The sequence below is a fragment of the Pongo pygmaeus genome, chromosome Y (genome assembly GCF_028885625.2).
Source record: "Pongo pygmaeus isolate AG05252 chromosome Y, NHGRI_mPonPyg2-v2.0_pri, whole genome shotgun sequence".
Classification (NCBI taxonomy): domain Eukaryota; kingdom Metazoa; phylum Chordata; class Mammalia; order Primates; family Hominidae; genus Pongo; species Pongo pygmaeus.
Window position 1 is genome coordinate 41,362,919 of NC_072397.2, and position 25,220 is coordinate 41,388,138.

The window sequence follows — 25,220 nt, forward strand, 5'->3', positions numbered from 1 at the left end:
TTTATTTCTTCTACATTTTTTGGTTTATTTACATAGAGGTGTTTACATTATTCTCTGATGGTAGTTTGTATTTATGTGGGATCAGTGGTTACATACACATTATCTTTTTTTACTATGTCAAATCGATTTTCTCTTTTTTTTTTCTTTATTAGTCTGGCTAGCAGTGTATCCATTTTGTTAATTTTTACAAAATTAAAAAAAAAACACTCCTGTATTCATGAATTTTTTGAAGGATTTTCCTGTGTCTATCACTTTCAGTTATGTTCTGAACTCAGTTATTTCTTTTTTTGTCTCAGCTTTTGAATTTGTTTATTCTTGCTTCTGCAGCTCTTTTTCTTTCTTTCTTCATTTTTTTTTTTTTTTTTTGAGAAGGTGTCTTGCTCTGCCATGCACACTGGAGTGGAGTGGTGCTACCTCAGCTCACTGTGGCTTTTATCTTTTGAATTCAAGAGATTATCTCAACTCACCTTCCCAAGTATCCTAGATTACAGGTGTGTGCCCCCATGCCACTCTACTTTTTTTTCTTTGTATTTTCTGTGGAGATGGAGTTTCACCATGTTGGTTGGCTAAGCTGGTCTTGAACTCTTGAACTCAGGTGACCTGCCTAGCACAACTTCCCAACGTGCTGAAATATCAGGCATGGGCCAGTATGTCTGTCCCTCTAGTTTTTTTCATTGTGATTTTAGGGTGTTGATTTTAGATCTTTCCCACTTTTGATGTGGGTGTTTAGTGCTATAAATTTCTCTCTTAACACTGTTTTAGCTGTGTTCCAGAGATTGTGGTAGGTTGTGTCTTTGTTCTCATTGATTTCAAACAACTTCTTTCTTAATTTTGTTATTTACCGAGTGGTCAATCAGGAGCAGGTTTTACAGTTCCCATGTAATTGTGCCGTTTTGAGTAAGTTTCTTAATCTGAGTTCAATTTATTCCACTCTGGTGTGAGACACTGTTTGTTTTCATATCTGTTCTTTTGTATTTGCTGAGGAGTGTTTTACCTCCAATTATGTGGTCAATTTTCCAATAAGTGCTACATGGTGATGAGAAGAATGTATATTCTGTTGATTTGGCATGGAGACTTCTGCTGATGTCTATTAGCTCTGCTTGGTCAAGTCTGCATTCCCTTCCTGAGTATTCTTGTTAAAATTCTAGCTCATTTATCTGTGTAATATTGATAGTGGGGAGTTAAAGTCTCCTGTTACAATTGTGTGTGAGTCTAAGTCTGTGTAAGTTTCTAAGAACTTGCTTTTTAATCTGAGTGCTCCTGTATTAGGTTCATATATATTTAGGATTGTTAGCTCTGCTGGTTGCATTGATTCCTTTACCGTTATGCAATCCTCTTCTTTGTCTTTTATGATCTGTGTTGGCTTAAAGTTTGTCTTAGGATAGACTACAATTTCAACCCCTGCATTTTTTTTTTTAATTTTCCATTTGCTTGGTAAATATTCCTCCATCCCTGTATTTTGAGCGTATGTGTGTCTTCACCCATGAGATGGGTCTCCTGAATATAGCACACTGAAGAGCCTTGACTCTTTATCCAATATGCCAGTCTCTGTACTTTAATTGGCAAATTTATTTCACTTACATTTAAGGTTAATATTCTTAAGTGTCAACTTGATCCTGGCATGGCAATGCTAGCTGGTTGTTTTGCATATTAGTTGATCCACTTTCTTCATAGTGTTGTTGTTCTTTTTTTTTCAATGCTGAGTACCAGTTTTCTTTTCTTTTTTTTTTGTTTTTGTTTTTGTTTGTTTTTTGAGACAGAGTCTCACGCTGTCTGCCAGACTGGAGTGCAGTGGTGTGAACTTGGCTCACTTCAAGCTCTGCTTCATGTGTTCCCACCATTCTGACTCTGCCTCCTGAGTCTGAGTAGCTGGGACTACAGGCACCCACCAACACGGCCAGCTATTTTTTTTGTATTTTTAGTAGTGATGGGATTTCTCTGTGTTAGCCAGGATGGTCTCCATCTCCTGACCTCATGATCCTCCTGCCTCTGCCTCCCAAAGTGCTGGGCTTACAGGTGTGAGCCACTGCACCAGGTGAATACTGGTATTTTCTTTCCATATTTAGTGCTTTCTTCAGGAACTCTTCTAAGGCAGGCATGGTGGTGACAAAACCATCTACATTTTGTTGTCTGTAACAATTTTATTTTTCTTTTGCTTATAAAGCTTAGTTGGGCTCAATATAAAATTCTAGGTTGAAATTGTTTTTCTTTAGAGTTGTTTTATGTTGGACTCCACTCTCCTCTGTCTTGTAGGGTTTCTGCAGGGAGATCTTCTGTTAGTCTGATGGGTTTCCCTTTGTAGGTAACCTGACCTGTCTCTCTGGCTGTCCTTAACATTTTTTCTTTTTGTTCAACCTTAGAGAATCGGACAGTTATATGTCTGTTGCTCCTCTCGAGGAGTATGTTAGTGTGTTATCTGTATTTCCTGAACTTGAATGTTGGCCTGTCTTGTTCCATTTGTGAAATTCTCCTGGATAATGCCTTGAAGTGCGTTTTCAAGCTTGGTTCCATTTTTCCCCATCACTTTCAGGTACACCAATCAATTATAGGTTTGGTCTTTTTACATAGTCCCATATTTTTTGGAGGATTTGATTGTTGCTTTTCTTTCATTTTTCTCTAATCTTGTTTTCAGGCTTTATTTCATTAAGTTGATCTTGAATCTCTGATACTCTTTTTTCCTCTTCATTGATTCAGCTATTAATACTTGTTTTTGCTTCACAATGTTTCTTGCACTGTGTTTTTTAGCTCTATGAGTTCACATATGTTCTTCTCTAAACTGGTTATTTTAGTTAGCAGCTGCTGTAACGTTTTATGAAGGTTCTTACCTTCTTGCATTGGTTTAGAACATACTCCTTTAGCTCAGATAGTTTTGTTATTACTGATCTTCTGAAGCCTACTTCTTCCAACTCATCATCCTCATTCTCCATCCACTTTTGTGCCCTTGCTGGAGAGGAGTTGCAATCATTTGGAGGAGAAGAGGCCTTCTAGTTTTTTTGAATTTTCAGCTCTTTTGTGCTGGCTATTCCTCATTTTTCATGTATTTATCTATCTGTGATCTTTGATTCTGAATGTCTTTGGATTGGGATTTTTTGTGAGTGTCCTTTTTGTTGATGTTGATGTTACTGTTCCTGTTTGTTAGTTTTTCTTCTAACAGTCAGGCATCTGTTCTGCAGCTCTGCTGCAGTTTGCTGGTGTACTTCAGATGCTGTTTTCTTGGGTATCTCCCAAGATACCCAATTATTTAAAGTATGAAGTTGCTCAACAGCAATGATTGGAAGATTGGTCCCAGAGTGATACCTGGCTGGTGCCAGCCACAGCTCTTCTGTATGAAGTGTCTGTTGACCACTGCTGGAAGGGGTCTCCTAATCAGGAAGCACATTGGTCAGGGGCACACTTGAAAAGCCAGTCTGTCTCTGAGCAGAGCTTGAGCACTGTCCTGGGAGATACACTGCTCTCTTCAGGGCAAGCAGGCAGGAATGTTTAAGTCTGCTGAAGTTGCACTCACAGACATCCCTTTTTCCAGGTGTTCTGTTCCAGAGAGATGGGAGTTTTACATATAAGCCCTTGACTCAGGCTGCTGCCTTTCTTTCAGAGACGCCCTACCCAGTAAGGAGTAATCTAGAGAGCCAATGTGGCCACAGCTGTTTTGCATGCTTCTGTGAGTTCCATGCAGTCCAAACTTCCTGGCAGTTTTCTTAACACTCTGAGGGGAAAACCTTTTATGAAGTCTCAGTAATGGTTGTCAACCCTCTCCCAACCAACCGTGATCATTCTAGGTTGACTTCAGGCTTCTATGTGGGTAAAGAGAACTTGAAGCCAGCAGTTATCAGCTTGCTGTTGTCCATGGGGGTGGGGCCTGCTCAGTGAGACCACTTATCTCCCTGGCTTCAGCCCCTTTTCATGGGGGTGAATGGTTCTGTGACACTGGTGTTCCATGTGCCACTGGGGTACAAAAATTATTTTGCAGCTAGCTCAGCAACTGTGAAAGCAGTCACCCAGGTTTGTGCTTGAAACCCAGGTCTGTGGTTATACAAGCACACTAGGGAACCTCCTGGTCTGTGCATTGTAAAAACCATGGAAAACTGCAGGTTATGGGCTTGATAGCACAGCCCCCAATTGCTTTCCTTGGTTAAGGGAGGAAGTTTTCAGCCCCTTGCACTTGCTGAGTGAGGCAACACTCACCCTACTTCTGCTTACCTTTTGTGGCCTGCACTCAATGTCTAACCACTTCCAGTGAGAGGAACTGCGTAACTCAGGTGGAAATGCAGAAATCACCTGTCTTTTGTGTTCATCTCACTGGGAGCTGCAGACCAGAGTTGTTACTTTTCAACCATATTGCCAGATGCCCACCACCTTTTCTTCTTCTTTAAAGTGTGCACTGCTGAAATTACCAGAAGTTTCACTTGTAATATCTCAAAGCAAATGGGAAAAGAACAGTGAGAAATGTTTTAATAAATTAATCTCTGTCTTCAAATGTCAATCGAAAGCAGTACCATGTTGCGAAAGGTGAAGAAAAATGAACAGACCAAAAACATGTGATTTCACATTTTGGTTCACTTTTGAAAAAGCAGATTTAAGAAGGTAAACCTCCAGATTTCTAATATCTATCAATTATTAAGCATTGCAAAGTATGTACTAAAATTGATATCAATGATTTCTTCAATTTTCACAGAAACGAATTTGTACTCTAGAAATTCCTGTTATTGCTTTGATATCTGTGGAGGTTCAGTCAAGATGGTGGGGAAAATTAGCAGATGCAAACCTTCTTGCAAGGCCTAGGGGGTTGGCACAAGCTCCAGTAATAAACTTGCCTGAAAATGGCCTTTTCCCTTTAGTTAAGTAAGTTAGAATAGAAACAAATGAATGTGGGGTGTTTATCTAACTAGCTTGCTTACTCATGTGGTCCTAAGGTTAATCTTTGACTTAGTACGGTGCTAGATTGCTTTCTAATTGGGAAGTCCACACTGTCAATTGCTCTTTAGTGGTGTTGACTTGAGCCTTGGTCAATTAGTCTTCATGGAATTAATGCAAATCTCAATAGCTGATTGGGGCCACAGTCAAAGCTCTGCAGTGAGCAGAGACCACACCACTGCACTCCAGCCTGGGCCACAGAGCAAGACTCCATTTGAAAAAAATAAAAGGCTCCTACTCACTCTAGGAAAGAAGGGTCTTGTTTTTTTCCACATGGAACTGTTTCAGGACCAGTTCTTAGGAAGCCTTTATTGTATGTGTTAAAAGAAACATAACATAAAATTTACTAATCTAAACATTTGTATGTGTATAGGTAAGTGGCATTAAGTATGTTTATGTTATTGTGCAACCATCACCACCATTTCACATTCTCACCAGCAATGCACCAGGGTTCCATTTTCTGCACAAACTCTCCAACTCTCCCTTTTTCAAAAAAAAAAAAAAAAAGACATTCTAGTGGGTATAAAGTAATCCCTCTTCTGCCCCACTCACACCTCTTTAAATATCTGTAACACACCCACTGGCTATTTCCAGCTCCAGGTCACTTTTTCTATGCTGCCTATTCAGACACCCAGTGATCAGTGATGTCTCCTCAGGGCTTACAATGTCTTCTGCATCTTGCTCTAGTGTAATCCAGATCTCAGCATATAATATCCATGCATTGTTCCACGTAAATAAAGGGAAATTAATATTTTATGAGCACCACCACGTGCAGATGACTTAGTATGACTAAATCAGATGGAGCAAGACAGAAAGCAGGGAATGGACCAAACACTTAGCACAAGGGCCAGTGGTTCCCTAGCAAGGTTGAAACAGACCTACCATGACATGCTGTGACCACTGCACTCCTAGGAATGAATGATGAGAAATGAAGGCAAATTTTCAGGCTATATACATAAATAAATATTCCAGACCTCCTTATACACAATGTTCCCAACCAGGAGATCCCAAATGCCCATACACAGAAGAAGGGTGAACAAGCCGTGGCACATCCACATCATGGCATGTGGCTCAGCATGAAAAGGAATGGACTGTTGATGCACTCAGAACAGAGTGACTCTGAAAGTGGTTCTGCTAAATAAAAGAAGCCAGATCAGAATGATGCACAATGACCCAAATACATACTGTATTTACATGTAATCCTATAAAATACCTGCTAAATTTTAGTGAAAGAAGCAGATCTGTGATCTGAGATTGGCCAGGAAGAGATTGTTATTGCCGGGAGGAAGATATATTTTCATGACCTTCATCGCACTTCTGGCCTTACGGTAAATGATATACTCACATGGAGAAAACCACCAGTTCTTCTATCTGCACATATGCAGTTTACCATATGCCAATCACAATTCAATGAAGCTGTTTTTAAATAAGGAATAACTGTCGAAAGCTTAGAATATGGATGAGCAGGAGATCTGAGAAAGTAGATTCTTTTGTTTTCCTAATTTATGAGGCTATACAATGAGAATTAAGTTGGCCCTGAACTCAGACACAGAACAGGCCTGAGAGAAAAGCTCACACAGTCCTTCCTTCTGCACAGCACAGAAGAGTGACCATCTAACATAGTACCCAGTTGCCCCTGAGGACCTTTATTAGTCAAAGTGACTCTCCTGTCCTTGTGTCTATTTTCTGGTATTTCCTCTTTCATGCAGAATCTTACATGCCCTCTTATGTAGAGGAAATGATTTTCAAGTTCTAATATGAACATTCTGGTTCCATCATGGTAGAGAAATGGGTTGCATTGTCTCTCTTCAAGACAAAGAGAAGGGAAAAGCCATGAGCACAATGTCCATGGTTGTGCAGTCAGGTTGCAAGTGGAGGAAGAGTATCGCCATGCCAAGGCAGCAGCAGGACAACTGAAGGTGAAGGTTTCTGCAGAGGAAACAAGGAAGCTTAAGGATTCCCAGAGGAAATCATCCTTCCCATGTGTAGACCCCTGGTTTGAAGGCCAGTTCCTCTTGTCCCAGTGTGAAATGAGCCTGTGACCATCCTCATTTCAGCCTAAGTACTAATTGCAGAGACAAACATGAGTGTTCAACAGTTTTAAAAAATGCGAAAAATAAAAGACAAATATGATCAAACACACAACTCACCTCCAGAGAAATGAGTCTTTAAGTTCCTTTTTCCTTCTGGCCCCATGCCTTCTGTTCAAGGAAATTTCAGAGTTCATACTCCCTATCGTCTCAAAGAAGTACAAAATATTGCATCCATAGAAAGTAACAAAATTTAGGAAGGTAATAAGAAAATTCTGAGATTAGGAAATGCAGCTTGAAATTCTCTTAAAATGTGAAACTCTCAAAAAATGGAAGACAGAATCTAAAAAATATTTCAAAACCACATACAATTAAAAAAAAAAAAGAAAAGTGGTTAGCTCTCCGGGAGATGAGTCCCAGAGTTGCAGTAGTGAAATAGCATTTGACATGTAAAAACCCAGGGAGGCAGTTATAAAAGTCCTTGGAATGACAGCTCAATTCCAGGCCTGGAGAAATGTTGGTTGGGTGGGAACAGGAAAAAGGAAGGCATCCAGCAGTGACTTTTCAGATGGGAGGTTAGAAATGAGGGGAGATGTTAAGGATGTGATAAAAGGAGACAATTTAATTTTAAATAGAAAGAGAGAAGAAAAGGAATAGAAACTTCAAGAAAATAGAAAGCTAAAGAAAAAATTTGTATATACCCATAGAATACCAAGATGTGTATGTGAATTCACAGTGATAATATACTTCCTACAAGAGTAAAGTCACAAGATTCTATTGTATTGGATCAACAAAATGTATATCTAAATATTTATATCCTAGAGTTACTTACAACTTCAATGATAACTAAGAAAGAAAATAAAATCTTGGTATTCCTATCATTGGATGAGGGTGGAGCAAATGGGGCAGTGTAAGAAACTCAGTCATCCTCTGTGTTACCTGGTTGTTAACAGATAGTTCAGGTGACTAGAGTGAGGTGCACATGGTGGCAGCTGCTTCTGTGTAACTCTTGGCTCACCTCTGTATTTTTCAGTCATGTGCATATATTTTTATTTTCAAAATAAAATACATGAGAAATGATATGTAGTATCAGAGACTCTAGGAACAGTCTCTGTTCCAGGTGTACTTGTTCCAAGTCTAATTAAATGTCACAGATTCCAGCAGAAAGTCCTGTCTCTACACACACTTCTGCTGCCTGAAACAAGACCCAAGTAATCACCAGATCCAGCTCAAAAACTTTAGATCTGTCTAAAGCAGATCCACATGTAGGCATCAAAAATGGTATCAATAGACACAATCACAGAGGTATCTGCAGTGTGCATCATGAAGTCCAGCCCCTAACTGTAGACCAACTTCCCAGTCTGGAAGGAAATTTCCTTAGAGGATGCCAGTGCTGTTGGCATCAACCACGACTCAGGTGCAGCCATAGAGTGGTCCAGCATGTTTCTGTAACAGGCAGAGGGCAGACAAAAGGAACAAGAAAGATGAGAGGGAGGGTGGTGACAACATGGTTGGGCCACTACTGGTGCATCTCACTACCCTGCAGTGGCCTGGGGGACACAAAGAACACCATATTTTGGTGGGCAGAGGCTCTCTCAGGTCAGAGCAGTAGGATTTGTAAAGAAACTGAAGCCAAGCTGAGGAATGTGGTTTTCTGTTTCAATTTGGCCACTTGTGGCTGTGGGTCGCAGGATATCACAAATTGCAATGCCTTTCCCATTTTCTCTGTGGCTGCAAACACTTGGCTCAGGTTCTGATTGACCTGGCACCCTTGAGGCACTTAATGTAGCCTATTACTTGAAATTGATAATACGTTAGCACTTTATTTACAATGACTTTCAATGAAGTATTGTTCTCCAGTATTGAAAATAGGAAAATGATTAACAAGAGCTTGATAGTTATGTGAATAAATGATGGTTGATCCTAAAGAACAATTAGGCAGTACTTGATAATAAAGAATTTGTATTTTATGAATGCACACTCTGTCTCAATGGTACTCTTAGGCTTTTGATAACCACCCTCACTTAATCTTTGCAACAATCTCCATGGCAGGTCCTGGCATTATCCCCATTTTAGAGGTGAGAAGTCACATTAACCTGCCCAAGGTCACACACCAGGGCAGAGCAGGATCTAAATACAAGCAGGCAAAAGAGGTGCCAAGAAAGATGATAATATCCGTATGGTATGTGGAAAGGAGGAGAAAAAGTGCACATGGTGTGAAAGCCAGACAAGATGTAGGCCAGACCCAATGTAGACCAGATCCACAGCTGGCCAGCCTGTACTTTTCTTGTCTTAAAAGATCCTCCTCAACAAAGGAAGATCACGCAGTTCAGGGAGTGTGCTCAAAAAAGCACTGATATGTATCAGAAACATGAGAAAAGAGAAACAAACAAAATACTAAAAATAAACACACCAGAATTACAACAGGGCTTGTCTTTAGGTGACAGGCCTGCAAGTGTCTTTTCCTAAGTCTGTTTTCTCCATTCTCCAAAATAGACATAAATTCAGGTGATGAGTCAGGCTGCAGGAGTAAGCATAGGGTCAGAGGCAACTGCTGCCCACACCTGGCTCCTGACCTGGACTCCTGGCTGGAGGATTCCCCTTCCCTGGGGTCTGTCCTTATCCCACAGACAGGGCCCTGTCATCTGTCATCCCTACACTCATTCCATGCCTTAGTCCCCAATAAAGAGTAGAGGGGAAGTGAACAGGTGAAATGGTCTCATGGCCCATGGGATGACAGTACCTGGCAGTCAGTGTCATTCAAATTGTCTTGTCTCCAGGAAAGTCCAAGCCCAAGTCCTTGAGAGCTTTCTTGGGAGTGTGGGGGCCCATTCTATTCATGTCCCTCTAAAAGGGATCAGATGGAAGAAGTTTTGTGGGATTCTGAGGCCCAGCCTTCTTCCCAGAAGGTAAAGCAGGCCTGCTGGCTGGAAAATGCTGTCACCACAGGGCCACCCCAATATTATTGTTTATCTCTTGTCCTGTCTATGGTCCAAACCAAAAACCCATAATTACTAACTGTGGAAAAGAGAGTTTCTGTGGTGCCAGTTGTGTTAGTCTCCCCTGTGTGAGAAACCCATGGGGTGCCATGGGGAGCCTCTGAGGAGAAAAGTCTCCTTATTGCCTTCACATATTTATGCCCCAAGTGCATAACTGCTCAGCAGAATTCCACAGGTTGTTCAGGTAGGTAACACTCCCTTGAAGCAATGGAGTATAATCAAACATTTTGGCTCCTCCTGAAACCAGCTCCCACCTGTTTAAGTCCCAATAAGTTACAGAACTTAAGTAGGTTAGACACAAGCCTTTGCTCAAGGAAATTCACAGAAACTACCAGTGCCAAACTTCTTATTGAATGGCTCACGAGTTCTCCCTCACTGATTAATCCTTTTCCTCATCCCTTCCTCCCCCTCCCAGATGCCCTGAGAACAAAGAGCTTGTATACCAATAAATTGGGTGAAGCCCAAGAGCAATGGGCCATGAGCAAGCCTTCAATGCTCTGGTCCCCTGGACCCACTTTTTAAATGTTTATTCTGTCTCTTTCTAATTCCTTTGTCTCCTCCAGACTCAGGGTACCCACTGGATGGTGTGGGGCTGGTTTCCCCAACACTAACCTGGTACATTCCAAATCTTGGTGCTTGTATTGTCTCTCAAATCACTCAACAAGGCCTCCTCTGGTGACACAATAGCCATTTCTGTAGCCAAAAACTGGCCCTACCATACAGTGCTCTTGAAAGGCAGGCAGGCAGCCACAAAACTACTTGGGCTTGTTCCTGAGCCTCAGATCTCTGGTTTCAATGACCTCACAGCCAGCTGATTGACAAGGACTGGGGAGTGTGTGGAGGAAGCACTCTCCACACCACTGAACTCCAGCCTGAGTGACAGAATAAGATTCCATCTTAAAAAAAAAAAAAATTACCATTAAAAATGCATCCTATTTTTTCCTGGGGGTGTTCCAAGATGGCCAAATAGGAACAGCTCCAGTCTGCATCTCCCAGCATGATCAGTGCAGATCAGTGATTTCAACATTTCCCACAGAGGTAATTGGTTCATCTCATTGGGACTGGTTGTACAGTGGTGCAGCCCACGGAGGTGGGTGCAGCCCACGGAGAGTGAGCTGAAGTAAGGCGGGCTGTCACCTCTATTGGGAAGTGCAAGGGGTTGGGTGATTTCCCTTTCCTAGCCAAGAGGAGACATGACAGACTACCTGGAAAAAAAAGAGTATTCTTGTGCAAATACTGCACTTTTCCCAAGGTCACGGCATCTGGCAGAACAAGTGATTCTCTTCCATGACTGGCTTGGTGGGCCCCATGCCCACAGAGCCTTGATCACTGCTAATGCAGCAGTTTGAGATCAACCCTGAAGGTGGCAGCCTGGCTGGTAGATGGGCTTCCACCATTGCTAAGGCTTGAGTAGGTAAACAGAACATGCAGAAAACTTGAACTGGTCAGAGCCCACCACAGCTCAACAAGGGCTATTGCCTCTAGACTTTGCCACTGTGGGCCAGGCATAGCTGAAAAACAGGCAGCAGACAACTTTGGCAGACTTAAACATCCCTGTCTGACAGTTCTGAAGAGAGCAGTGGTTATCCTAGGATGCCATTTGAGCTCTGAGTTTGGACAGACTGCCTCCTCGTGTGGGTCCCTGACCCCTGTGTAGCCTATCTGGGAGACACCTCCCAGTAGGGGCTGACCTCATATAGGCAGCTTCCCCTCTGAGATGAAGCTCTAGAGGAAGGATCAAACAGCAATATTTGCTATTGTGCAATATTTGCTCTTCTGCATCCTCTGCTCGTGACAAACAGGCAGACAGAATCTGGAGTGGAACTCCCCCAAATTACAAAAGACTGCAGCTGAGGGACCTCATGGTTAGAAGGAAAACTGACAAGCAGAAAGGAACAGCTTCAACATCAAAAAAAAAAATTTCATTTACACCAAAACCCTATGTGTAGGTCAACAACATCAAAGACCCAAGGTTGATAAATGCACAAAAGTGGGGAGAAACCAGAGTAGAAAAGATGAAAATTCTAAAAATTGGAGCACATCTTCTCCTTCAAAGGATCACAGCTCCTGACAAGCAATGGAACAAAACTGGATGGAGAATGACTGTGATGAGTTGCCAGAGGTAGGCTTCTGAAGGTTGGCAATGACAAATCTCTTTGAGCTAAAGTCACATGTTCGAACCCATCACATGGAAGCTAAAAACCACAAAAAGTGATTAAATGAATGGCTAACTAGAAGAAAGAGTGTAGAGAAGACCTTAAGTGGCCTGATGGATCTGAAAAGCCTGGCACAAGAACTTAATGACACATGCACAAGCTTCAATAGCTGATATGATCAAGTGGAAGAAAGAGTGTCAGTGACTGAAGATCATATCAATAAAATAAAGTGAGAAGACAGGGTTAGAGAAAAAAAGAGTAAAAAGAAACAAACCAATATTCTGAGAAATAGGGGACTAAGTGAAAAGACCAAATCTATATTTGACTGGTGTACCTGAAAGTGATGGAAAGAATGGAACCAAATTGGAAAACATTCTTCAGCATATTATACAGGATAACTTCCCTAACTTAGTAAGGCAGGCCAACATTCAAATTCAGGAAATATAGATAACATCGGGAAGATACTCCTTGAGAAGTGCAACCCCAAGACACATAACTGTCAGGTTCACCAAGATTGAAATGAAGAAAAAGTGTTAAGGGCAGCCAGAGAAAAAAGTTGAGTTACTCACAAAGGGAAGCCTATCAGACCAACAGTGGATCTCTTAGCAGAAACCGTACAAGCCAGAAGAGAGTGGGGCCAATATTCAAGACTCTTAAAGAAAAGAATTTCAATGCAGAATTTCATATTTAGCCGAACTAAGCTTTATAAGTGAAGGAGAAATAAAATCCTTTACAGTCAAGCAAATGCTGAGAGATTTTGTCACCACCAGGCCTGCCTTAAAAGAGCTCCTGAAGGAAGCACTATAGATAGAAAGAAACAACCAGTACCAGCCACTACAAAAACATGACAAATTGTTAAGACCTTCAATGCTATGAAGAGACTGTATCAATTAATGGGCAAACTATCCAGCAAACATCATAATGACAGGATCATATTCACACATAACAATATTAACCTTAAATGTAAATGGGCTAAATGCCCCAATTAAAGGACACAAACTGGCAAATTGGATAAAGAGTTGAGACCTATCAAAGTTTTGTATTCAGGAGACCCATCTCTCATTCAAAGACTCACATAGGCTCAAAATAAAGGGAAGGAAGAAGACCTACCAAGCAAATGGAAAGAAAAAAAAAAGCAGGGGTTGAAATCCTAGTCTCTGATAAAACAGACTTTAAAGCAATAAAGATCAAAAGAGACAAAGAAAGCCATGCATATGGTAAAGGGATCAATTCATGAAGAAGAGCTAAGTATCCTAAATATATATGCACCCAATATAGGAGCACCCAGATTCATAAAGCAAGTCCTTATAGACCTACAAAGAGACTTACACTACCACACAATAATAATGGGAGACTTTAACACTGCACTATCAATATTAGACAGATCAACGAGGCAGAAAGTTAACAAGGATATCCAAGACCTGAACTCAGCTCTGCAACAAACAAACCTAATGACATCTATTGAACTCTCCACCCCAAATCAACAGCATATGCATTCTTCTCAGCACCACATCACACTTATTCTAAAATTGACCACATAATAGGAAATAAAGCACTACTAAGCAAATGTAAAAGAACAGAAATCACAACAAACTGTCTCCCAGACCACAGTGCAATCAAATTATAACCGAACATTAAGAAATTCACTCAAAACTACAGAACTACATGGAAACTGAACAACTTGTTCCTGAATGACTGCTGGGTAAGTAAAGAAATGAAGGCAGAAAAACAGACGTTCTTTGAAGTCAATGTGAACAAAAACACAACGTACCATAATTTCTGGACACATTTAAAGCAGTGTGTAGAGGGAAATTTATAGAACTAAAAGCCCACAAGAGACAGCAGAAAAGATCTAAAATTGACAGTCTAACATCACAATGAAAAGAAATAGAGAATCAAGAGTAAACAAATTCAAAAGCTAGCAGAAGGCAAAAGATAAGAAAGATCAGAGCAGAACTGAAAGAGATAGTAAAACAAAAAAACTTTTAAAAAAATCAATGAATCTGGGAACTATTTTTTTTTTTAAAGATCAAGAAAATGGATAGATCCCTAGCAAGACTAATAAGGAAGAAAAGAGAGAAGAATCAAATAGGCATCACACTACCTGACTTCAAACAATACTACAAGGCTACAGTAACCAAAACAGCATGGTACTCATACCAAAACAGAGATATAGACCAATGGAACAGAACAGAGCCCTGAGAAATAACACCACATATCTAAAACAATCTGATCTTTGACAACCTAGGAAAAACAAGAAATGGGGAAAGGATTCCCTATTTAATAAATGGTGCTGGGAAAACTGGCTAGCCATATGGAAAAAGCTGAAACTGGATGTCTTCCTTACACCTTATACAAAAATCAATTCAAGATGGATTAAAGACTTAAACGTTAGACCTAAAACCATAATAACCCTAGAAGAAAACCTAGGCTTTACCATTCTGGACATAGGCATGGACAAGGACTTCATGTCTAAAACACCAAAATCAATGGCAACAAAAGCCAAAATTGACCAATGGAATCTAATTAAACTAAAGAGCTTCTGCACAGCAAAAGAAACTACCATCAGAGTGAACAGTCAACCTAAAAAATGGGAGTAAATTTTCACAACCTACTAATCTGACAAAGGGCTAATATCCAGAATCTACAATGAACTCAAACAAATTTACAAGAAGAAAACAAACAACCCCATCAAAAAGTGGGCAAAGGACATGAACAGACACTTCTCAAAAGAAGACATTTATGCAGCCAAAAAACACATGAAAAAATGCTCACCATCAGTGGCCATCAGAGAAATGAATATCAAAACCACAATGAGATACCATCTCACACCAGTTAGAATGGCAATCATTAAAAAGTCAGGAAACAACAGGTGCTGGAGAGGATGTGGAGAAATAGGAACACTTTTACACTGTTGTTGGGACTGTAAACTAATTCAACCTTTGTGGAAGTCAGTGTGGCGATTCCTCAGGGATCTAGAACTAGAAATACTATTTGATCCAGCCATCCCATTACTGAGTATATACCCAAAGGACTATAAATCATGCTGCTATAAAGACACATGCACACGTATGTTTTTTGCAGCATTATTCACAATAGCAAAGACTTGGAACCAACCCAAATGTCCAACAAGGATAGACTGGATTAAGAAAATGTGGCACATATACACCACGGAATACTATGCAGCCACAAAAAATGATGAGTTCCTGTCCCTTGTAGAGACATGGATGAAATTGGAAATCATCATTCTCAGTAAACTATTGCAAGGAAAAAAACCAAACACCGCATGTTCTCACTCATAAATGGGAACTGAACAATGAGAACACATGGACACAGGAAGGGGAACATCACACTCCAGGGACTGTTGTTGGGTGGGGGGAGGGTGGAGGGAGAGCATTGAGAGATATACCTAATGCTAGATGATGAGTTAGTGGGTGCAGCGCACCAGCATGGCACATGTATACGTATGTAACTAATCTGCACATTGCGCACATGTACCATAAAACCTAAAGCATAATAATAATAAAATAAAATTAAATAAAAATAAAATACAGGGGATATCACCACCAGTCCCTCAGACGTTCAAACTACCATCAGAGAAAACCATAAACACCTCTATGCAAATAAACTAGTAAATATAGAATAAATGCATAAATTCCTGGACACATACACCCTACAAAAACTAAACCAGGAAGAAGTTGAATCTCCGAATAGACCAAAATCAGGCTCTGAAATTGAGGGAATAATTAATTGCCTACCAACCAAAAAGTATCCAGGACCAGATGGATTCACAGCTGAATTCTACTGGAGGTACAAAGAGGAGCTGGTAGCATTCCTTCTGAAATTATCCTAATCAATAAAAAAGAAGTAATCCTCCCTAACTCATTTTATAAGGTCACCATCATCCCGATACTAAGGCCTGGCAGAGACACAACAACAAAAGATAATTTTAGACCAATAGCTGTGATGAACATCGACGCGAAAATCCTGAGTACAATACCAGTAAACTGAATTCAGCAGCACATCAAAAAGCTTATCCACAACTATCATGTCATTTTCATCCCTGAAATGTAAGTGTGTTTCAACTTATGCAAGTCAATAAATGTAATCTATCACATAAACAGAACCAATGACAAAAGCCACATGATTATCTCAACAGATAGAAAAAAGTCCTCTGACAAAATTCAATAGTGCTTCATGCTAAAAAAACTCTCAATAAACTAGGTATTCATGGAGCGTATCTCAAAATAATGAAAGCTGCTTATCACAAACCCACAGCCAATATCATACTGAGTGGGCAAATACTGGAACCATTCCCTTTGAAAACCAGCACAAAACAAGGATGCCCTCTCTCACCACTCCTATTCAACATAGTGTTGGAAGTTCTGCCCAGGGCAATCAGGCAAGAGAAAGAAATAAAGAGTATTCAATTAGGAATTGAGGAAGTCAAATTGTCCCTGTTTTCTGATGACATGATTGTGTATTGAGAAAACTCCATTGTCTCAGCCCAAAATCTACTTAAGCTGATAAGCAACTTCAGCAAAGTCTCAGGATAAGAAATCAGTGTGCAAAAATCACAAGCATTCCTATACACCAATAACAGAGAGCAAAATCGTGAGTGAATTCCCATTTAAAATTGCTTCAAAGAGAATAAAATACCTAGGAATCCAACTTACAAGGGATGTGAGGGACCTCTTCAGGGAGAACTACAAAACACTGTTTAACAAAATAAAAAAGGACACAAACAAATGGGAGAATGTTCTATGATCATAGATAGGAAGAATCAATATCTTGAAAATGGCCATAGTGTCCAAAGTAATTTATACATGCAATGCCATTCTGATCAAGCTACCAATTACTTTCTTCAGAGAACTGGAAAAAAACTACCTTAAAGTTTATATGGAACCAAAAAAGAAGCCACATTGCCAATACAGTCTTAAGCAAAAACAACAAAGCTGGAGGCATCATGCTACCTGACTGGAAACTATAGTACAAGGCTATGGTAAACAAAACAGCATGGTACTGATACCAAAACAGATATATTGACCAATGGAACAGAAGACAGACCTCAGAGATAACACCACACATCTGTAATCATCTCATTTTTGACATATCTGACAAAAAGAATAAATGGGGAAAGGATTCCTTATTTAGCAAATTGTGCTGGGAAAACTGGTTAGCCATTTGTAGAAAGCTGAAACTGGATCCCTTCCTTACACCTTACATAAAAATTAATTCAAAATGGATTAAACACTTAAATGTTAAACCTAAAACCATAAAAAACCTAGAAGAAAACCTAGGCAATACCATTAAGAACATAGGCATGGTCAAGGACTTCATGACTAAAACACCAAAAGCAATGGCAAGAAAAGTGAAAATAGACAAATAGGATCTAATGAAACTATAGAGCTTCTGCACAGTGAAAGAAACTGCCATCAGAGTAAACAGGAAACCTACAGAATGGGAGAAAATTTGGCAATCTACCCATCCAACAAAGAACTAATATCCAGAATCAACAAAGAACACAAACAAATTTATATGAAAAAAAAGTCATCAAAAGGTGGGCAAAGGATAAGAACAGGCACTTCTCAAAAGATGACATCTATGCAGTCAACAGAAGCAGGGAAAAATGCTCATCATCATTGGTCATCAGAGAAATGCAAATGAAAACCAAAATGAGATACCATCTCATGCCCCTTAGAATGGTGATCATTAAAAAGTCAGATGCTGGAGTAGATGTGGAGAAATTGGAATACTTTTACACTGTTGGTGGGAGTGTAAATTAGTTCAACCACTCTGGAAGACAGTGTGATTATTCCTCAAGGATCTAAAACTAGAATTGCCATTTGATTCACCAATCCCATTACTGCATATACACCCAAAGGATTATAAATCATGCTATTGTAAAGAAACATGCATATGTTTGTTTATTGTGGCACTATTTACAACAGCAAAGACTTGGAAACCAGCCAAATATCCATCAATGATAGACTGTATTAAGAAAATGTGGCACATATACACCATGGAATACTATGCAGCCATAAAAAAGGATGAGATTATGTCTTTTGCAGAGACATGGATGAGCTAGAAACCATCATTCTCAGCAAACTTTCACAAGGACATAAAACCAAACATCACATATTCTCACTCATAGGTGGGAATTGATCAATGAGATCACTTGGACACAGGGCAAGGAAAATCACAATCCAGGGCCTGTCAGGGAGTAGGGGGTAGGGATTTGGGGGAGGATTAGCATTAGGAGAAATACCTCATGTAAATGATGAGTTGATGGGTGCAGCAAACCAACATGGCACACGAATACCTATGTTCAAACCTACATACTGTAGACACGTACCCTAGAACTTAAAGTATAATAAAAATTTAAAAATAAATAAATAAATAAAAATGCATCCTATTATGTTCATTTCATATGTACAACATATGCTATGGGATACATATTGCTATTTCAAAGGCGACTATACTGGAACAAATTAACATATTTCTAATCTCACATAGTTACTGCTATAGTTCGGATATTTGCTTTTACAAACTATGCTGAAATTTGATCCCCAGTGTTGGAGGAGAGGTTGAGTGAGAGATGCTCAGGTCATGGGGGTGGATAGTTTATGAAGAGCTTAGTGTCATTCTTGTGATAAGGAGGGAGATTTTTTTTATTAGCCTTTGAGAACTGATTAAAAAAAAAAGCCTGGCACCACCCTCCCTTCTGTTGCATATGTGTGATTATAAATATTTTTCTTTCTATGCCTGGTTTATTTCACGTAGCATAGTTACCCCCAAGCTCCTCCATGGTGGGGCAAATGGCAAGATCTCATTCTTGCTTAGGGCTAAATAACATTTCTTTGTACTGGACAACAAGGTTGTTTCCATATTTTAGGTACTGTTAATAATGATTCAATGAATATGAGAGTGCAAATATCTCTATGGGGTAGGGATTTCATTTGGTTATATGTCTAAAGGAAGAGTTGTTGAGGCATAAGTAGGTTTATTTTTAATTTTCTGGAAACCTCCATACCAATTTTTATAATTGCTACACATTACCAACAACACTGTACATGAGTTTCATTTTCTATACATCCTAGGCAACCTTTGTGATCTTTTGAGTTTTTAATAATAGCCATCCTGATGTGAGTTATGTAACGTTTCAAAGTACCTTTGATTTCAATTTTTTCTGATGATTAATGATGTTGAATATGTTTTAAATACCTGTTGCCCATTTTTATATGTTCCTTGGAGAAATGTCAATTCAGAGCTTTTGCTCAACTTTTAATATGTTTATTTGTTTTGCTACTATTGAGTTGCACAATGTTGGGGAAAAGAGTCCCACAACACCCCGCAGGTACCTTGAGTCTGGGGCAGACAAAGGAGTTAGAAAGAGAGAGAATAAGCATTTAAAAGGCAGGTCCAGGGCGCCAGAGCATCAGAGGCTTGCTCAAGGCCCAAAGCTGTAAGGCTTCACCTAATTTAGTGGTCTACAAGCTCTTTGTTCTTAGGGTAGATGGGAGGGAGAGGAAGGAATGAGGAAAAGGATTAATCAGTGAAGGTGAACTCGTAAGTCATTGAGTAAGATGTATAGCACTGGTGGTTTCTGTGAATTCCCTTGAGCAAAGGCATGTGGCTAAACTACTTAAGATCTTTAACTTATCAGGACTGAAACGGGTGGGAACAGGTTTCAGGAAGAGCCAAGATGTTTGATTATACTCCACTGCTTCAAGGGAGTGTTATCTCCCTCGGCAACCAGTGGAATGCGCTGTGCGGTTGTGCTCTCAGGGAAAAAGACATGAAGGCAATAAGGAGATTTTCTCCTCAGAAGCCACCCATGGCTCCCCGTGGGTGTCTCACACAGGGAAGATCAAATCAACCGGCACCCCAGAAACTTTCTTTCCCACTTACAATTTCTTCATAAACTTTAGATCTTAACCCATCATCAGATATATAGCTTGAAAACATTTTCCCCAATATTTAGGCTATTGTATTTGGTCGATTGATTCCTTTTTCATTTGATGTACTGTTGCTCATTTGTTTTAGTATATGTGGACTGAATTTTTTATATGCTATTCAAAATAATTATTACCAAAGCCATCGTTCATGAGCTTTTTTCTATGTTCTCTTCTAGGTGTTTTAGAGGTTGCAGTCTTACATTTAGGATTTTTCAACTTATCTTCATTTGATTTTTGTGTATGATGTAAAATGTGGATACAATTTTGTTCTTTTGCATGTGGAAATCTAGTTTTCCCAGCACTATTCATAGAAAACATGATCCCTCTTCTCATTTTACGATTTTGCTGCAGATTTGTAAAACTAATTGACTACATATGCTTGGATGTTCTGTTCTGTTCATTTGGTCATGTTTCTGTGTTCGTGCCAATTTCAAATAAGGTCGTGTGATTCTTCCTACTTTTTTTCTTTCTCAAGAATTGTTTTCACAATTTATGGCTCTCTATATAGCTATACAAGTTTTGTATTTTGTTTTCTATTTCTGTGAAGAATGCCATTGAAATTTTGATGGATCGCATTTCATCTGTGTATTGCTTTTGATGCTATAAATATTTTAACAATATTAACTCTCCCAATCCATAAGCATAGAAAATCTTTCCATTTATTTTTTTTCTTCTTAAAATGCTTTTATCAATGTCTCATAGTTTTCAATGGAGAGATCTTTTACTTTCTGGTTACCTTTTTTTAAAGTATTTAATTTCTTTGATATGCTTATAGTCAGATGAGTTTCTTGAATTCTTTTTCAGTTAGGTAATTATTTGTACAATAATGTTACCAAATTTGTTCATTGGTTCTAACAGTTTCTTAAATAGAATATTTGAACTGTCTTTACATATAGGAGTTTGTCATCTGCAAAGAGAGATAACTTTACTTATTGCTTTATAATTTGGCTGCCTTTTTTTTTTCTCCTCAGATGTTTATGTTCCCTATTTGACTTGTTTCTGTTTTAATTATTATTTTATTCATTGTGCTAATTTTGAAGTTCGTTGTTTTTCCTTCTAGTTTCTTAGATACAATGAGATGATGCTTATTTGGTATCTTTATTTTTTTAATGTATGCATTTATTGCTGTAATTTTCCATCATAATGCTGCTTCACTGCACACCATAGGTTTAGGTATGTTGTGTTTCCACTATTATTTGTCTCAAGATATTTATGAATTTTTCTTTTTATGTTTCTTTTCATCAATTCATTATTTAGGAGCAATGTTTTAAAAATGTCATGTAGGCTGTGGGGCAGTAGTTCATGCCTGTATTCTCAGAACATTGGGAGGCCGAGGCGGGAAGATCATGAGGTCAGGAGATCGAGACCATCCTGACTAACACGGTGAAATCGTGTCTCTCCTAAAAATACAAAAAATTAGCTGGGGGTGGTGGCAGTCGCCTATATTGCCAGCTACCCAGGAGGCTGGGGAAGGAGTACCGTGTTAACCTGGGAGGCGGAGCTTGCGGTGAGTTGAGATTGTGCCACTGCACTGCATCCTGGGCAACAAAGGGAGACTCTGTCTCAAAAAAAAAAAAAAAAAAAAAAAAGTTCATTATTTGCTAGTTTTTTTTGTTGTTGTTGTTGTTTTGTTTTGTTTTTTTTTTTTTAAGATTTCTCCTCTTACTGATTTTTGGTTTGCTACCATGACAGTCTGAAAAAATATTAAATATGTTTTTAGCCATCTTACTTTGTTAAGACTTGTTTTATGGCCTAGCAGATGGTCTATCTTAGAGAATCCTCCAGGCATGTTACAGCAAAATATATATTTGGCTGCTACAAGATGAAAAGTTCTGTATATGTCTGTGGGTTCATTTAGTTAAAATTAAGTCTGGCATTTTCTTATTAATTTTCTGTCGAGTTTATCTATTCCTTGTATTAATTGAGGTACTGAAATTTCCTACAATTATTTTATTGCCGTTTTCTTCTTCATTTCTATTTATATTTGCTTTAAATATTTAGGTGCTCCAATGTTGAGTGCAGATGTATATATATAATTGTTATAACCTTTTGATGAATTGATTGTTTTATTATTAAATGATGACCTTCTTGGTCTTATGACAGGTTTTGAATTGAAATCTCTTTTATAGATAGGAGTATAGCCACTCCTAATTTTTTATTACCATTTGCATAGCAGTATCTTCGTCTATTCCTTCATTTCCAGCCCTTGTTTGTCCTTAAAGATTAAGTGGGTCTCATGGGTAACATGTAGTTGAATCCCATTTTTAAAATGCATTTGGTCACTCCACATCTTTTAATCACATAATTTAATTCATTTGCATTCAAGATAATTATTGATAAGTAAGTTCTTACTACTGTTATCTTGTTAGTTGTTTCTGATTGAGTCATACATCATTTTTTCCCTTCTTCCTCCCATGTCTGCTTTTAAATGTTTCACATTTAAATATCTTCAGTAGTGATAAGCTTTGACTGCTTTGTTTTTATCATTAGTGTTGCTGCTGTAGTTTTTGATGGTCTTCAAAGGCTCAGAGAAAACATCTTATAGTTAATAATCAACTAGCTTAAGCTGACAACTTTTGTCACATAAAAACTGTAGACATTTATCCTCTGTTCCAACGATGTTTTTGAAATCACAATTTATATCTTTTAATACTGTGTCTTCCTTAAAATCACATTGGTGACAAGTCTTTTGCCGAGTGATTTCATGCTCCTCCATTTTTTTGTTTATTTTCCGTTAGTGCTTTTAGAATTTTCTTTGTTTCTCAACCTTTGAGAGCTTGATTCTTTCTTTTGGCAGCATTTTTATTTTTCCTTACACAATGATGTGTTGCTGAGGCCTAACGTTCTCATATAACAGTAGAAAACAAAAATTTGTTGTCATGTCTTTACAGAATCTAGAATTTCATACAAAAAATCTTACATAAATTAAAAGGATGAATACACTTACAAGTGTAAATGCAAACTGCTTCCAAATCAAGGCAAGTGAGAGCCCACGGTGTTCTGGCAAAAAACATCAGCTAAGAAAGGGAACTGGGTCCTATGGCTTGGACTTTCCAACCGTGACAGACAGGCAGGACAGAAGCAACTAGGTCAGGAGTCCTTGCCAGCCTCTAGAGAAATCCCAGAACACTCAGCCCTGATACATTAATACCCTGCACAGATCAGAGACTGCTGGCCATGCAGACTCACCAAGCCACAGGCTTGTCTTCCACAAGTACATTCTTACCTCAGTCACGAAATGTCCATGCAACGTGCACTAAAGTTTGAACTCAAAGATATGTACACAGTATTAAACAAATACCAAGGGGAACAATTAACTTGAATACAAGGTCAAAATCAGCAACAAGTTCTATGATCCAGTTTTAGTATCAGATACAATCTTCAAGGATAATTTCTTCTCAAAGGCTTATTCCAGTTTCATGAGGCTAGCATGAGGTGTACGCATTTGCCAAGGGCAAATTTGTACTTCTGTATTAACCCATGCAGCAAATACTACACATCTGCTTAGTCCATTTAGAAGCATTTGTGGTGGATGATGGAGGGGCCCAACTCATCATACTCCTGCTTGCTAATCCACATCTGCTGGAAGGTGGACAGTGAGGTCAGGATGGAGCTACCAATCCACACTGAGTACTTGCGCTCTGGGGGTGCAATGATCTTAATCTTCATGATGCTGGGAGCCAGGGCAGTGATCTCCTTCTGCATCCTGTCAGCAATGCCTGGGTACATGGTGGTGCTGCCAGATAGTACCGTGTTGGCATACAGGTCTTTGCGGATGTCCACGTCACACTTCATGATGGAGTTGAAGGTGGTTTCGTGGATGCTGCAAGATTCCATGCCCAGGAAAGAAGGCTGGAACAGCACCTCTGGACACCGGAACCACTCCTTGTCAATGGTGATGACCTGGCCATCGAGCAGTTTGTAGCCCTTCTCCAAAGAAGAGGAGGATATGGCAGTGGCCATCTCCTGCTTGAAGTTCAGGGAGACCTAGCACAGCTTCTCCTTGATGTTGTGCATGATTTCCCACTCGTCTGTGGTGGTGAAGCTGTAGCCTAGCTTGTTGAAGATCTTCATGAGGTACTCAGTCAAGTCCCAGCCAACCAAGTCCAGACACAGGATGGCATGGGGAAGTTAGTAGCTCTCCTAGAAGGGCACTGTGTTGGTGACCCTGTGTCCAGAGTCCATGACAATGCCAGTGGTGCACCCAAAGGCATAGAGGGACAGCACATCTCAGATGGCCACATGGCTTGGGTGTTGAAGGTCTCAAACATAATCTGAGTCATCTTCTCTCTGTTAGCCTTGGGGCTCAGGGGTTCCTTGGTTAGCAGCACTGGCTGCTCTTCTGGGGCCCTATGCAGCTTATTGTAGAAGTGGCGCCAGATCTTCTCCATGTTGTCCCAGTTGGTGATGATGCCATACTTGATGGGGTACTTCAGGGTCAGGATGCTGTGCTTGCTCTGGGCTTTGTTGCCCATGTAGGAGTCCTTTGGGCCCATGTCCACCATCATTCTCTGGTGTCGGGGGCACCCCACGATGGAGGGAAACATGGCTCAGGGAGCGTCATCCCTAGCAAAGCCAGTTTTGCACATGCCAGAGCCATTGTCAATGAGCAGCATGACGATCACTTCTTCTATTGCAATGGGCAGAAGAGTGGGATAGTGGAGCCACAGAACAACAAGGTGAGCAAGCTGGCAGTGGTGACTGGAGCAAGAGTTTTATTCTTGTTTGTTGTGGGGTAGTTTTATGTGGTATTAATCTTTTTTGTTGACTACGATCTTTCTGAACCTACATATTTATATTTCCCTCAAATTTTTGAAAGTTGTTATTATTCACTTGAATATGCTGTATATATGTTCCTTTTGCTGAACTCTTTCACGAATATTGCTAAATCTTAGATTTGCTTATTTAAGGTAATTGTGTATATCTGGTAAATAGTCTTCGTTCTTTTTGATTGTTTTTCTGTTTTGTTCTTTGTGAATTTCTTAATAACCTATGTTAATTTACTTTTATTTTCTTTTTTCTTTTGCCTTTTTTTTTTTTTTTGGACAAAGCCTCTCTGTGTTGCCCAGGCTGGAGTTCAATGGCACCACACTGACTCCCTGAAACATCAGGGTTTCACTGGTCCAGACTGGTCTTGAACTGCTAACCTCAAGTGATCAACCCATT

At 39.5% G+C, this 25,220-nt stretch overlaps 1 pseudogene; it reads right to left on the bottom strand.

Moving 5' to 3' along the window:
* Positions 1–23,567: 23,567 nt before the first annotated feature.
* On the bottom strand, positions 23,568–24,688 carry LOC129025934 (actin, cytoplasmic 2-like; annotated as a pseudogene).
* Positions 24,689–25,220: the final 532 nt, after the last annotated feature.